The 15,789-nt window shown below is 38.3% G+C and overlaps 1 protein-coding gene across 1 annotated transcript in view; it reads right to left on the bottom strand.

Moving 5' to 3' along the window:
* LOC136836548 (lysosomal proton-coupled steroid conjugate and bile acid symporter SLC46A3-like) overlaps positions 1 to 10,523 on the bottom strand; it is a 33,000-nt gene extending 22,477 nt beyond the window's left edge. Inside the window, exon 1 of the mRNA XM_067100990.1 lies at positions 10,392 to 10,523. The gene's annotated coding sequence lies outside the window, so the exon portion shown is untranslated. The remainder of the gene's footprint in view (positions 1 to 10,391) is intronic.
* Positions 10,524 to 15,789: the final 5,266 nt, after the last annotated feature.

Raw genomic sequence — 15,789 nt, 5'->3', positions numbered from 1 at the left:
ATCCCAGTTATACCAGCAGCGCCTGGAACAATTGGGCATTGCCTCACCCACTGTAGATACAAGATTAAAGAACAAATTGTTAGCAGAAATCCCTGAATCAGAAGTGCACAAGAAAGGAAGAAGTGTGCTACTTGCCTTGCAGAAAGATGTAGCTTTAGCCCTATCTCAGGCATCTGACTACTTAGATACACTTGTGATTGCTAAAGCAGCAAAGACACTTAGGAAGCATATTCTGGATCACCAGTCCAAGTTTGACGGCACCTTTGGTGAAGGATGCAGCAATGATCCATACCTCAAAGTCTGCTCCAGTTCACTGGTATGGTCGAACATGGAGCAGATATAAAGTGACAGCTAAGGTTTTGCTCATCAGTCAGACCTGGCTATTGCTCAGCTCCTGCAGTACAACTGCTTCTCAAAAGAGAAGGAAGAAGGAAGTGTACATCGATACTCAAAGGATAGGGAAACTCATTTTCCAGTGTTCATGGGCATGGCTATCTATGCCAAAACTGGGAAGAGAAACCTGGTAGAAATGCTTCATGATCATGGCATGAGCATTTCCTATGGCAGGGTGCTGGAGATATCAGCCCGACTGGGAGATGCCACTGTCACCAAGTATGTGGAAGAGGGTGTAGTCTGTTCACCTGTCTTGAGAAAGGGGTTGTTTGCCACGGCGATCATGGACAACATCAATCACAACCCTTCAGCAACTACGGCTACTACCTCTTTTCATGGGGCCAGCATTTCGGTGTTCCAGCACCCTGCCAAAGACAACCCGGGAGAAAAGCATCAGCCAGTACAGTTTGGGCCAGAGAGGGTAAAATTTGTACCTGAACTACCTGCCTCCTTCACAAATATCCCCCCCCCCCCTGCTTCTTTCAAGTCCAAAAACACTACAGGCTTGGGCTTACATGCGCAGCTTTGTGTAGCTGCAATTGTGAGGTGTAATCATAATGTGAGGTGTAACTATAAAGTTGCAATTGATGCTTCAGATACATCTGAATGAGAATTTCGTCACACTAAAGGGTGACACCATACATCTTTAAAATCTTGCATTCATTTCAGGCTTAAAAAAGATATTGAGACAGTGCTCGAACATAGATAAGATACTTTGTTATCATACTCCATTATAGTCTTGTGCTTGTATACTTTTCAGTAGCATTATGGGGTCCCTTTCAAAAGATGTAATATTGACAATAGCCCAATAGAAATGCTAGAAACAGATTCTCTGGCCTCATAAATGTGCATAGATAAAATTTCATGTCTCTATCTTGTCTTAATTGCAGAGTTATCAAGCAAATATTTCATGGCAGCCATTTGTACGCCATCTTGATCACAATGGTAAATATAGTATTAGGAACTCTGGTGATATCTTAATTAATTTTCTGCCCAGGAAGACATTATCTGAATAATGATTGATGTATTTATTTCAACAATGATTTACTCAGTGTCAGAAACTGAAACAACTAGCGGCCATCGTGAAAAGTGGTGGCCATATTGAAATTTTGCGTGGACACTCAGATTTTTCAAAAGAGGCGGTTAAAATGAGCACTTGTCCCAAATTTCATGCCTGTATCACAAACTGAAGTATTTTCTACTTATCTGCTGCACGAGAGAGAGAGAGAGAGAGAGAGAGAGAATATACAAATTGCAGAGTGTGAGTATATTAAAAAAACGATTGGAAAGGAAGTAAAATATACTGTTCGTTGATACTGGAAAACAGATTCGCTTCTTTGCTGTATTTAACGTTGAAAGGGCAGTAAAAGTAAAATCCTAATTAGTCGACCTCGCCCTGTATAGAAATGGGTCAGAATGAGGCCTGATAGCTGTAGCAATTGTACCCCCTTTAGCCCTTCACGCTACACAAAGAGCGTTGCCCCTAGTACCATCGTTCTTTAGGTATACTGTAATTGCTTCATAAATCTAATCCTTCGGGCCAGCCCTAGGAGAGCTGTTAATCAGCCCAGTGGTATGGTTAAACTAAGGTATACTTACTTTTTCTCCTATGCTGCGTCCAAGTTCTCAGCACCTGTAGGCTATACTGTAAGCCTGCTGCTCTCTGCCTGACTGAAGACCCCTCTCACTATATAGCCTGTATCCTTTCTCATTATTATTAGATAACAGTATCCTAGAGGGTGTCTGGGGTATTTTTATCGCTTCGCAATGTTTTATCTTCTTCCCCTACTTTTCTAGCCCTTAATCAGCACTCTCTCTGTCCCTCGCTCTATCATTTCTGGTAATAAGTAGCTCTTAGCTCCATCAGTCTCTTGGCCGTACCTTTACGTAACTTGGATTGCCGGGAACCGGCTTGGGGATGCTGCTGGGAAAGGGGGTTGTGGGGCTGTATGGCCGTACGCCTCCCCACCCCTATGAATGGTGGAGGCCCCTTTGGAGAGTAAGAGAGAGAGAGAGAGAGAGAGATTCAGTTTTTCTTTTTCTTCTAAACTGCTTACTGAATGTGAGGCGATATGAATTTTTGACAGACGTATAACAGAATAAACACACATAAAAGTAAAATCTGGGTTTGGTGACTGGTTATAATAATCACATTTTCATTTGATTTTGAGTTATAAAAGCACCAATCTTCTCCGTCGAGAGGCAATGGAACTGTATTAACTTTGGAGAATAAATAAAAGGACACCTGACTCTGTAATCCAAAGAATGTTTGTTAAACATGTAGTAATCATTACAGCAGAATGATTACGGATATAGTTTTGACTTAGCAGTACCCTTTGTCATAAGAATATTGTTTATTTCCAATTGATATAATCAACAGTAAACTATAAAATGAAGTGTATACATAAATAACGTAGACTCAACGTCCTCACTAAGTAAAATCCTTTTGGAGATTCAGGGAACAGTAATTTATTTCCGGAAAATTATTTCAGCGGAAATTCATTTTTTAAAAATGTATTTTTACATAACTTGATATAAGAGTAGACAAGGAATATAAATAATTTAGACGTTAAACTACTTCATAGAAAAAATGCATATGAATTTGTAGGTATGGTAAAATGAAAATCTTTATTCAATAAAAATTCCCGGCACAAATACTTAAGAAATTTCCTGTCACAAAAGTAACTCTGCTTTATATCCATAGAGTCAAAACAAATACTGAAAAATCCCCTGATAGAGTTAATCTTGTAATCCACATCATCAGGTAAATGGGAGGAGTTAAGGATTTCAGTATCTCCAGACCAGATTACAAAATATATTCAGGCTACATTGAATTATTCTATCTATGGAGAGACTTGTTAACTGGCTGAAATGGTTGACGTTAGTGCAAAGTTATTTCTCAAGATGTACGTACAGCAGGTTCGCGGTCGGCCATCGCGTCGGCTAATATATAGGCTAGTTTAACTACCATTTGGCGTTCGTTTGATTATAGCAATACCACACTCTGTGAGCGTTAGTCGACGTAACTCTTGTGGGTTCTGGTATTAGCTTGGTAATTCTGATACCTGAACGCCGTATTTTTGTAGTATTCCCGCGTTTTATTAAACGGAAATGACGTCTGAATCACGCTTAAAGCTGGTTTTCTCTTGAGTGTGTAATTAACAGTAAATTGCATCCGAGTTATTAATTTATTTTAATTTATCACTTCGAAAAGCACGTTTGTGTTATCAAAGTTACGTCTTGCGTGATCGATCTGAAATACGTCACAGGTTAAAACTGGATTTTAATAAGTTTCATAATTACACTCATCGAAGGACGCTGTTTTTGTTTGCTTGTAAACATGTTCGTTTAACAAATTATCTATGAAGACCCTATGTATTTATATCTTCTAAATACCTATAGAAATATTCCCTTCCGCTCTCACACACACACACACACAATACACACACACACACACCTCTCTCTCTCTCTCTCTCTCTCTCTCTCCCTTGACGGGCTAATGACCGCTATGCCAGTTTAAGGAACACGTCTCAGGCTAGTCCAGCCTCTAGCTTGCGAGGTGAAGTTTTCACCGCAGAAAACTGAAGATAATCAGAAACCGTTATCTTCAACGATTTAATTTAGTGATATATTTGCTACGTCGCCACATTCATTTAGTGTTACATCGGCTGTCCTTTGGTTCTGGTTTCTATAGTCAAGAATCGGACCTTGTAGATTTCCCAGTTCGTCAAATTTTTATTTTATAGGCGTAGGCCTATTGAGACATGCTGTAATTTAGATCCCATTTTTCTTCGTTCATAAGTCTTACCGTATCTCAGCTACTTTTTCAGTGTTCTTTCCATTGACGTTTTCAGGACTCGGTTCTTGTTCGCGTAATCTCCGGGCTGTGGACCTTACTTGAACCACACAGAATCCTTTGTTATGGCTGTCTTAGCATCCTTGGCGCGCTCATCGTAACCGACAGGTTGGAGAGGGGGAAGCAAGCCGGTCTCAACAAGATAGGATCCATCCTACACTTGTTATGGACGATTTAATCCTGTCATGTAAGGATCTTCCAGGTTGTTGGTTTTAATGTTGAATGCAACCTTGTCGACATATCTTGGAATCTTTCTTTCTTCTGTTAGCCATCAGTTGGAATACATCAGATAGAGCTCCATTTGCCGTCAGGTTTCCTGTTAATTGTATGCTCTGATCTCGACAGCTGGTAAAACTAAAGAGAGGTGAATACTTGCCTCTAGGCTTATCTTTAAATATTTTAAAAGCGTTTGATTAATTGCTTGTCTACCTTGTTGAGGCTTGACCATTTTTGTGTATTTATTGATAGTCTAGGAAGTGAATTAATTGAAGGTCTAGTCAACCAGGTTTCACTCTTGAATTCGTGACTGCAAATGCAGTATGACACTCGAACGCTAAAAGAAAGTCTGAAAGTCTGTTTTTTTGTCTTTTAGGTACCATGGTGATTTTATTGGGTTTGGAACTAATTATTGTGTTTCTCGGTGGTTTTATTGTAGTATTTCATGCGTCCTCTCCTTTCCGTTTTGTTTTTTTCTGGCATGCGGCCTAGTACCGGAGAGCCTGTTTGTTTTCTTTACAGGTGGTTTTACGGATGCCGATGCGCCGTTGTTATGTACCAGGCAGACATTTATAGCCCGTGTAGTAAAAGGAAAAAAATAGGCATGGTCTTTACAGACCAACTTTCGTACATTCTTTTCAGGTTTTTTTTTTTTTTTTTTTTTTTTATAAAAGATAAGTCCCCTTCTTAACTTCTCTGAAGAAATGACACAAACTTGTCGTGCCCTGCTGTATTAACGAAGATCATCTTTTTGTATCGCCTCTGTATTACTGGGTACAGTCTTTTCGCGTTGGAGAATCGACCGCCTTTTCCCGCCATTCCAAGTATCAATAGAGACAGTCGTTTTGCATCATTTCTTGTATTAATGGCTACAGTTTTTTTTCACACCATTGCTTGTGTTAATGGATACAGTCTTTTTTGTAAAATTTTTATATGTCGTGCCATTTCTTGTGTAAATGGTCAGTGTTCTCACGCCATTTCTTTTATTAATATAGAAAGCCTTTGCACCATTTCTTATATTAAAAGACACTTTTTGTGCCTTTTCTTGTACTGATGGAGATTTTGATAACATTTCTTTTATGAAAGAAGACTGTATTAATGTAGATTTTCCTGTAAGCATTTTAATATTGAGTCAATATTCATACCCATTTTGTTGGAATATATTGTCTTTAAGTGCCATTTCTTATAATAATGGAGACGGTAACTTTTACGCCATTTCGGTGTTATTTGAGACTTTATGCAGTTTCTTGCAACGATGGAGATGCTCTTTTCGTGCTGTAGTTTATAAGATTGAGAGGAATATGTTCACACAATTTCTTGTAGGAATGGAGACAGTCTCTTTGAAGCATTTCTTGTCGGAAAAAGAGATAGTCGTTTTGCACTATTTCTTGTGTGTATATACAGTTTATACACAACATTTCATGTATGAATGGAGACATCTTTTCGCCCCATTTCTTGCATTAATAGGGTCAGTGTTTATACACCAACTCTTGTAAGAACGGAAACGATTGTTTCTTGCCATTCGTAGGAGTGGAGGCAGTTTTTTCACGCCATTTCCTGTACGAAAGGAGACAGCATATCCCACCATTTCTTGTATCAATGTGGACAGTGCTGCGACATTTCCCGTATTAATGGATAGAGCTTGTATGTGCTGTGTCTTGTAGGAATGAGACGGTCTTTTCATGTCATTTCTTTCCAGAATGGAGACAGTATGTTCCCAGCATCTCATGTATTGAAGAAGACAGTCTTTTAGGGAGCATTTATTGTGTTCTTGGACTCCAGTCTTCATCCTTTCTTATACCTGTGGAAACATTATTTTCCCGTCATTTCTTATAGTAATGGAAACTGTCTTTTTGCTCTGTTTTTTTGTAGGATGAGAATGTTTTTCACGCTGTTGCTCGTAAGCATTTAGCTGGGATTTTTGTACCTTCTTGTATTTGTGGAAAATTGCCCCATATCTTATTGACGGAGAAAGTCCCTTTGCGTCATTCTTGTAGGAAAGTTTTTCACGCGCCTTTTGTAGGAATGGGAGACAGTTTATTGGTGTCATTACTTGTATTAATGCAGACAGTCTGTTTGCAACATTTCTCATGTAAATGGAGACCCTTCACGCCATATCTAGTAAGTTGAACAATGTCTTTTCACTCCATGTCACGTTGCAATGGAGATCATCTTTGCAACTTTATCTTGTCAGAATGCAGACTGTCTTATTGCGCCATCTCTTTTCGTGGCTTCTCTTGTACGGATGGGGACTGTTTTGAACTCCCAGTTCTTGCAAGCAGGGAGATGACAGTTTTCCTCCATTTCTAGTTATAATGAAGATAGTTTTTTTTTTTCAAGCTTTCTTGTAAGAATGTGAAGGCCTTTTAAGCCATAACGCGTGGTAATGGACAAATTTTTCCGCCGTTTCATGGGAATGTTGTCTTTTTGTGTACTTCTTGTATTAACAGAAACAATCTTTTCGCAGCATTCCTTGCACCAATGTGCAGACGGTCTTTTCGCGCCATTTCTTATTTGAATGGCGGCAGTTGTTTTGTACAATTTCTTGTGGAAATGGGGCAACCTTTGCACCATTCTTGTCTCGATGGATTCTGTCTTTTCACACAAAATCTTGTATGAATGAACTGGCCTTTTTGTACTATTTCTTGCTCTAATTGAGTTTTATGTCATTTCTTGTAAAAATGGAGACAACTTCAAAATCTTCACTCATTATTAGAAGTAGAAAAAGCTGTTCAATTTATTTGAAATAAAATAACATTCTTTGTATTTCTTGCTAAAAAGAAGCATGCGTTTGCGTTATTTTTATGGTAACAGGTAATTGTTTGTATTGGTGAAAATACTGATAATTTGTTTTTACTTCCACTTTGATTATAATTAAAAGGGTTTTCTCGCCGCCTTTTGAAATCACGGACAGGATCTTCATTTTATTAGTAACAGAGAAAGCTTTTTCTGGTCAGTTTAAAACGAATAGAAAGTTTATGAATGATATCGGGAAATGTTTTCCGCGTGATATTTTCTTTGGCAGTGGAGAATCGGGTAGAATTAGTCACCATTCTCCAACAGAGATAGAGAGAGAATTTACAGTATATACCTATCGAGTTGTGTGCGTGAGTGCTTCTTTATAATTATTCGTTTTCTCCTCTTCTCAGTTTTTCTCTCTCTCTCTCTCTCTCTCTCTCTCTCTCTGTCATAACGATAATGTAAGTTCATTATATACCCAGATGGTTATTTGCTGCGTGGGATGAAGGTCTTCTTATTGGACAATGAAGAAAAAGACCCGTAGGAAAATCAGTATTGAAGTGTTTGTGTTGTGTTCTTATTAATGAAAACCAGAAATTTGCTGGGATAATCTACCGGAAATAGTAGCATTATACTTATCACCTTGTAAATTTTGGGTCTGGGTACGCATGGAACCAAAGTCGGTTTAAAACCTAACACTCTACCTCTGGTTTCATTTTTATGAGGGAATTTAACGAAGATACAAACATACATTGAGTACTAGGTTCTTTCCTAGTTAGTGACCCCCCGTGGTTTTAACTCAACCCGGTGTGCATCCACGTTGCGGCGTGTTTAGTACAGTACAGTCCGTTGGGGATGACCGTAAAACATAAACAAAAGATGTAAATATAGTAAAGATACTGACCCCCAATAAATATTAGTCCTAGATAACGATTCCCGAAACCCTCAGGTCACTATATAGGAAAGATCTGAGTACTTTTATAGTAAGGTATGATTGTTTAGTTGTGGATTTGGTAGATTAAGGAAATCTTCATACACTCATCTGACCATATATTATATATATATATATATATATATATATATATATATATATATATATATATATATATATAATATATATATAATAAAAACTGAAAAACTGTACAATATATATAAATATTGAAAGCTGTATAAGAAGAATATATACGATAAAACTTGAATTATAACAAATATTTCATTAAGACGGTGCCTTATTTGTTAATATCAGTATTGTATATGAAGTGTACTCATTCTTGACGTGTCCTTGTCAGACAGTCTCAAAGACTAGGCAAAACGCTCCAGGGTTTCAAAGAACAGAATCTCCATTAAGTAAAATAGAAAAAAATTAGAAGTGAGTGGAATTACACACAAAGATTACTTATTCCGTAGGGGGAGCTAGTGCCGTCAGTGCACTTCGTGCGGTGCACAGTAGGCATTAGCTAAGGTTCTTTGCAGCGTCCCTTCGGCCCCTAGCTGCATCCCGTTTCATTCCTTTTATTGTATCTCTGTTGATATTCTCTTTCTTCAGTCTTACTTTCCACCCTCTCCTAACTGCGAGGTTTTACTCCTGTTACACCATTCAAACCTTTTGCTGTCGAGTTTCCGTTTCAGCCCTGAATAACCTCATAGGTCCCAGTGCTTGGCCTTTGGTCTAAATTCTGTATTCAGTTCAGCAACGATTACTGAGACCAAGCAAATAAACAAACATTTAAACGAAAATAAGAAATCACTCCATTGAATTACGTAACGAGAGCACAGTGCCATGCGGCGTCTTAGCCAGGCACAAACTTCGGAGGGAGACGTCGTCTGGTCGTCTACTGAGAGAGGACAGTTAGTTTTTCCAAATGGATACCATTAAAAAGACCACTGTATGTTGGTTGTAGTTGACTATCTAGCTTAAGTTTTTTTTTTTCTTTTCTAGATATTTTTCTCTCTCTGTACAGGACACTCGCATGTACTTTCTCTCTCTCTCTCTCTCTCTCTCTCTCTCTCTCTCTCTCTCTCTCTCTCTCTCTCTCTCTCTCGTAATGTACATTCGAAAAATGTTAAATGCACACTTACATCAAATGCGTCTTTCCTAGATAGTGATCCCCAGGGGTTTTCACCCGGTATGTATCCATCTTTGCGGCGTGTTTAGTAAAAGCCCGCTGGGGATTACCGTAAAAAAAAAAAAAGACTGTAAATATAATAAAGATAATGACCTCAAGAAATATTAGTCTTAGATAACGACCCCCTAACTTTGTTGGGGGTCACTATCTTGGAAAGATCCCATCAAGTGAACTTTGGAAATCTATCAAGAACGTAGCATCCCTTCCCAAACGATTCTGAAATAACGGACGGTATCCCGGTGTGCGCCATGTCGATGTCCAGCAACACTTGTAAGCTTGATCGCCGAAGAGAAGAATATCTTTGGCAACGAAATATTCCCGCCTAAGTCCGAAAGTGGCCTGGGAGCTGGTTTTTCTAGTAGCTTTTTTTTTTTTTTGTTAATAAAAAATGAAACATACAGTAAATATCAAGTGTTTATCAAGTATTAAGCGCATATATATATATATATATATATATATGTATATATATATATATATATATATATATATATATATATATATATATATATATATATATATGTGTGTGTATGTATGTATGTATGTATGTATAATTTTATATAATTTGGCGTATATTATGATCTACAACACCCACTCTGATATTTAATACTTGAGAATTTTTGCAGAAATTTAACCTGTAGATTACGATAAGAGATTACTCACGACACTAATCGCACCGACTGGGAGATGAGTGTTTCGACTTTTCTAATGATGCTTGTGCTGTTACTAGATATTCTTTTGACATTAATTGATTTTTTTTATTAAGAAGAAGAATGATCAAGACTGAAACCTCATTTACATTATTAAACTTTACTAAACAGTGAAAATACACTTGATATTCCCTAAACCTTGTTTGGATCAGAGGCCGACATTGGCCCTTTACCTCTAAAAGACACCAATAACTGAAATTACAAAGTACAAGTGTTATCGTAAAAGCCAGCTTACATAAAAGTTCCTTTTTGGTATCTTTGAGGTGAGACTGATTTTGTTTTAAACTTTGTTTTCATATGAAAACAAACTTGCTTCGAACCACAAAAAACTAATCCAGTCTCCAGTTGTCTTACCTTTTATACATGAAGTTCCGAGACGAGACGAGTTTATGGGCACAGAATCACACTAAAACAACAACGCAAACACTGAACTTCCTCTCCCGCTCCTCCTTGAGACCCTACTAGTCCAGCAATCTCCTCGAGACTGAGAGGTGAGAACTGGAACGCGACTACCATAGACCCCCTTCTCTCTCTCTCTCTCTCTCTCTCTCTCTCTCTCTGGAAACCTTCCATTAGGCTTCCAGTTTGTTTCGGGATTCTAGGCCTTATCCCCACCCCCTTGGGACTCTCTCTCTCTCTCTCTCTCTCTCTCTCTCTCTCTCTGACCATCCATGAAGTTGCCAGGTTTGGTTTATTGCATATATTTCTAGTTTGTTCATGAACCGGAATCATATCTCTCAGGCAATGATTACTTTCGTACTGGAATTTGAATTTATCCATATTTGTACAGTAAGCAAGTAAAACTATTGTTTGATATCAGGTACTTTCTGTCCTCTTCGCTCGAGTCCATGAGTAACATTACGTTGCGTAGAATATTAATTGTACCCTGACTTTTGGTGTTGCCCACCACAGCTTGCGCGACCAGCCGTTCAATCTTACAAGATATAGCAACGCTCTTTACTTGACAAGGCGAGCTTGGATTCTGTTAGCTTTTAGGCATGGTCCGCAGTATTATTCAGTATGTCTTGTCATGGTAGGGCATGGTTGTTCCTGTTTCGTCTGCCAGTACTTTAAACGGAGATTTACGACCTCATTTTTGCCACCAAGTAGCCAGTATTCGTGCAAAGTTGATGTCATATTGAAACTACCGTGGACGAACATCAGTATCGACAGCTTGGCGGATATTTAACAAAATATGCTAGGTGGTGTGTGTGTGTGTGTGTGTGTGTATATATGTGTGTGTGTGTGTGTGTGTGTGTGTGTGAGAAAAAGGCTCTTTAAAACTGTTATAATAGATGTTGGCAACAGTTGTATCTTGGAGAACAGGGTCTAGTTGTTGTCAGCACTACTACAGAGCATGTGCGTTGTATCTTCCGGTTACATTTACTCCGTATTGGGTTCACCCCACATCTGATTTTTCCCATAGCTTCTAGTGTACTAAAAGACTGGTTTATTGTCAACCACGAAAATACCATAAAATTATTTCTCTCTCTCTCTCTCTCTAGTGGTTGAACTAGTTTTGGGATGCTTCCCTGTCTCAGTCTATTTTTGAATTGATGAGTTAAACGTAAAGTCTTCCACCTGTCAATCTTTTGGAATTCTTTACCTGCTGTTTTTTCCCCTGACTTGCAGTCTTCCATCCTTTAGGACGTGTGTATGTGAGAGAGAGAGAGAGAGAGAGAGAGAGAGAGATGGGGGGGAGAAGCACATCCATGCACCTTATCACCTGCAAGCTATGGTCAACTTTTCCCACGGGGCCAATCAAGCAGGAACACGTGAGAAAACGTAGGTCACGTGATGCCCTTGGTTTTGAAAGTTGCGGTGGCACGTGAGGCCGTAAATGGCAGATCGGACCCCGTACCCTGCACCCACATCACTTTTGGCAAAAGCATTATCGCCATTGTGGGAGGAGTACAAGATGAATGGCATAGTTTATTTCCCTTCGCTAGTTTCAGGTTGTTATTATTTAACGTTTGCACAAGTTAGGAACAAGAGAAGACGACACTAGCAAGGAATAAGTAGAGATACGCAGATCGACAAAAGAGGTTTTCCTTCGATGACGTCATTTCCCGCCACGCCACTCCGAGTCCATAGCAGCCGATCTTCTTGAAGCATTCCGTTTTAAATAATGGCAATATTAAAAGTTGACCACGTAATTAAACATATTGTGAGAAATGCCTGGTATTTAACTATTGTATCATAAAACGCAAGTTTGTTGTGTATAATGTACAAGGACCTTGTAATGTATGCTCTCTCTCTCTCTCTCAAACAGCCCACCTCTTAAAACCGTGGCCACGATAAAACTGGTCTGCTGGAACGCCACACGTGGCTTGTGTCTTGCTTAGATAATTATACTGTAGATATGATAAGCAATGCTGGTTGTTGATTTACTCTTAGAGATTTAAATTACGTCTTAAAAAATGAGTTTTCATGCAGCCCATGTTCATAAATCATGAGGAGTCCTCGCAGTGTTGAGTGATGCTTACCAATCAGATTATTCTGTATCCAGGACTCACTAATTGGGTCTTGTCTTAATCATACACAGGAGACCTCGACTTCAATCATTTCGTAGATAGTTTCGAAATTGGTTATTCAATAGGCCCAGGGGTGAGACATTGTGTGGGGCAGGTTAGGGACGGTTGTTCGGCCCCTATGTCCCCACCCCTACGTGCAAGAGTAAAGAAAAAAAAATCAGCAGGTGTCAGATTTCCACACGAGTAATCCCGCCAAAAAGTGCTCTTCATTTTGAATGTCTGGCTGCCTCGAGATGAAGTCTTACGTCTCAAAGTCAAATGATTGTTTCCAGCCTGAAATAATAATAATAATAATAATAATAATAATAATAATAATAATAATAATAATAATAATAATAATAATAATTATTATTATTATTATTATTATTATTATTATTATTATTATTTACAGAGCGCAGGAAGAGAAATTCAGGTGAAGCCTGGCCTCGTAGCCCCTTAAAGTAGAGTTCCGTGAAAATATCTTTGTCCGGAGTTATCAATGGCATCAGCAGTTTCCGAATATCCCAACACTGTTGCTGTTGTTGTAGAAACGAGATGATACAAAGATAAGAAAAGCCACTTTAAATATGATTTCCTCTCATGACTGTGGCTGCTTCTGTTTTAAGCAAGCATTTATGGGAGGTTTTGCTAGCCCACATGTCCTACCACGCGGATAGTCAAGAGGCTCATAACCCGATGGGTTCTTGCGTTCATTGGTGGTCACCGTCCAGTTTCTGACCGTATACCCAGTTTTGTAAGCGTACTATGGATCACCGTCTCTCGTGATGTAACTCGTGTCGGCATTTCTATGCGGTTCGATTAGTTTCTTCTTTACTCGTATTTTGCAGATTTTTTTTTTATATAGTTCTATATTATGAGTTAAAGCATTGGATAACAAGAGTAATATGTGTTTGAAGTTTTGTGTCTGGGATTTTATGAGATATGTTTCAGCATATTATACAATCAAATTTTATTTATATGTTGCAAGTAAAAATCCCGACAACATGTGTTTTCAGAGAGAGAGAGAGAGAGAGAGAGAGAGAGAGAGAGAGATTTTAATAATGTGGCGTACTCTCTTTGCAACCAAGTGAAGAAGACTAACGTCAGATATCTCGTATATAAGGATCACTAGCTGTATAGTTTATCTTTGTTTCAATATGGTGTTAGTTTTGGCACACCCTGTAGCATCTTCACACACACACTCTGTATATACCTATTTTTCCATCACGATGCGTAAAACAGACTTTACAAAACAACCCAGGTGGTCACCGGGTCTAATTTGCCAAGGGAGTGTGGCTTTCATCGGTTGCTCATCAGGGCTCTGACAATGCCGCTGAATTTCGGTAATCGAAAAACTAAGTGTTTAGCGAACTTACCATTTGCCGCAGTAAATTTCGTTGCTGAGGACTGATGCGAAACAGTGTCCTTCGTAAATAAGACATTGGGATGTAAGTAAAGTACATAGAATTCTGTTTTAACTAAATAACAACACAAACCAAAAATGTGAAAACGCAACCACCACACAGTAATAAAGGTAATAAAATATAAAGTGAAAGGCCTCGATTGTGCAGACACTGCCATTTTGACAGTTGTGCACAAGGTCTATAGACCTTGGTTGTGCATAGGCACATCGTCGTTACATACAAATGGTTTGGGTAACATGTGTTCAAGCAGCGATTTTTGTAATATCGACTTTTGTAACCTTCGAATGATTTAACATCGTAATATTTTCCCCTAACACTATATACAGTATATAATGTGTGTGTATGTATATATATATTATACATATATAAATTATAAATATATAATGCATATATACTGTATATATAATGTGTATATATAAATATAAATATATATATGCAGTATATACATATATGTTTATAATGTATACATGTATGTATGTATGTATGTATGTATGTATGTATGTATATATATATATATATATATATATATACACATATATATATATATTATATATGTTATATATATTATAAAACTTGTGTGTATGCATGCGCCCGTGTATGTCATTATGCACATTTATGCAAACATTTCAAAACGGTAGTTCATCGTAATGTTAGGTTATTCTGCTAGGCCCTTGCCCTGCCACACGGATAGTCAAGGGACTTATGTGCCGATGGCTTTCTGCATTTCTTGGTGGTCACCTTCCGTCCAGTTACTGACCAGGCGCAACTTTTGTTAACTTTAATGATCTGACGACCAACAGTAAAACGAACATAAAATGTATACCACCTCACGTGGGGTGACTCATGTCGGCGTTTCTAAGGACCCACGGGCTTTCGAACCCGCCCGAGTAATGATTCCCCCAAACCTGGAATATCACAGCGCAAGAACTCGAAGCAGATGCCAGATATCTCTTGAATTTTATTTGATTTTGCTTTACCCGTTTGATTTTTCTGTGAGATTCAATTAGCGTTACCTTCACGGATATTTTTCAGTTTCTTAAAGAGTTTTAATATAATGAGTTACAGTACTGGAGAACAAGAGTGTTAGATGGTTGGAGTTTCGTGTCTGGGATTTGATGTATATTCATGTTACTTGTGTAAAATGTTTATAGGATGTCAGTATGTTTTTCAGTATTATGTCAGAGAGAGAGAGAGAGAGAGAGAGAGAGAGAGCAAACTGAATAATTTAGCAGAATCTCCGTGTAACTATGTACAGAAGACCCACGTGATTCATCTAGGATAAATACCACTGGCTGTAAAGTTCATCTTTGCTTCAATATGGTGATGGTTTTCGGACACCCTGTGGTCTCTTCACACCTTACAGATACTCTCTTTTACTGACATGGTATTTAGTATAGACTTGACAAAGCAACCCAGGCGGTTACGGGAGTTTATATGCCAGAGGAGTGTGTTTTCATTGGTGATCGCTCATCGGAGTACTGACAGAACACAATACCGCTGATTTTCGGTAGTCGAAAAACCAACTTTTTAGCGAACTTTGCAATTAATTTCTGTGCTGAAGACTAATGCGGAACAGTAAATAGAGTTCTGTTACAGTAAAATAACCACACAAATGTGAAATCCAATTAATATCGGAGAAATTCGGCAGCTATGGAACAGCAATAAAGGCAGCACAATATCAAGTGAAAGGCGCCGACAATGAATAAACGTACTATCATGTTGACATCTGTGTATACAGTAGATGCATCCTTTTGATATACAGATGCTTTAGGTAAATTATTCCAAGCAGTGATATTTGTAATATCGGCGTGTGTA

This window comes from Macrobrachium rosenbergii, chromosome 56 (assembly GCF_040412425.1).
Source record: "Macrobrachium rosenbergii isolate ZJJX-2024 chromosome 56, ASM4041242v1, whole genome shotgun sequence".
Lineage (NCBI taxonomy): Eukaryota > Metazoa > Arthropoda > Malacostraca > Decapoda > Palaemonidae > Macrobrachium > Macrobrachium rosenbergii.
The sequence above is the reverse complement of the archived record's forward strand: the minus strand, read 5'-3'. Positions and strand labels throughout refer to the sequence as shown.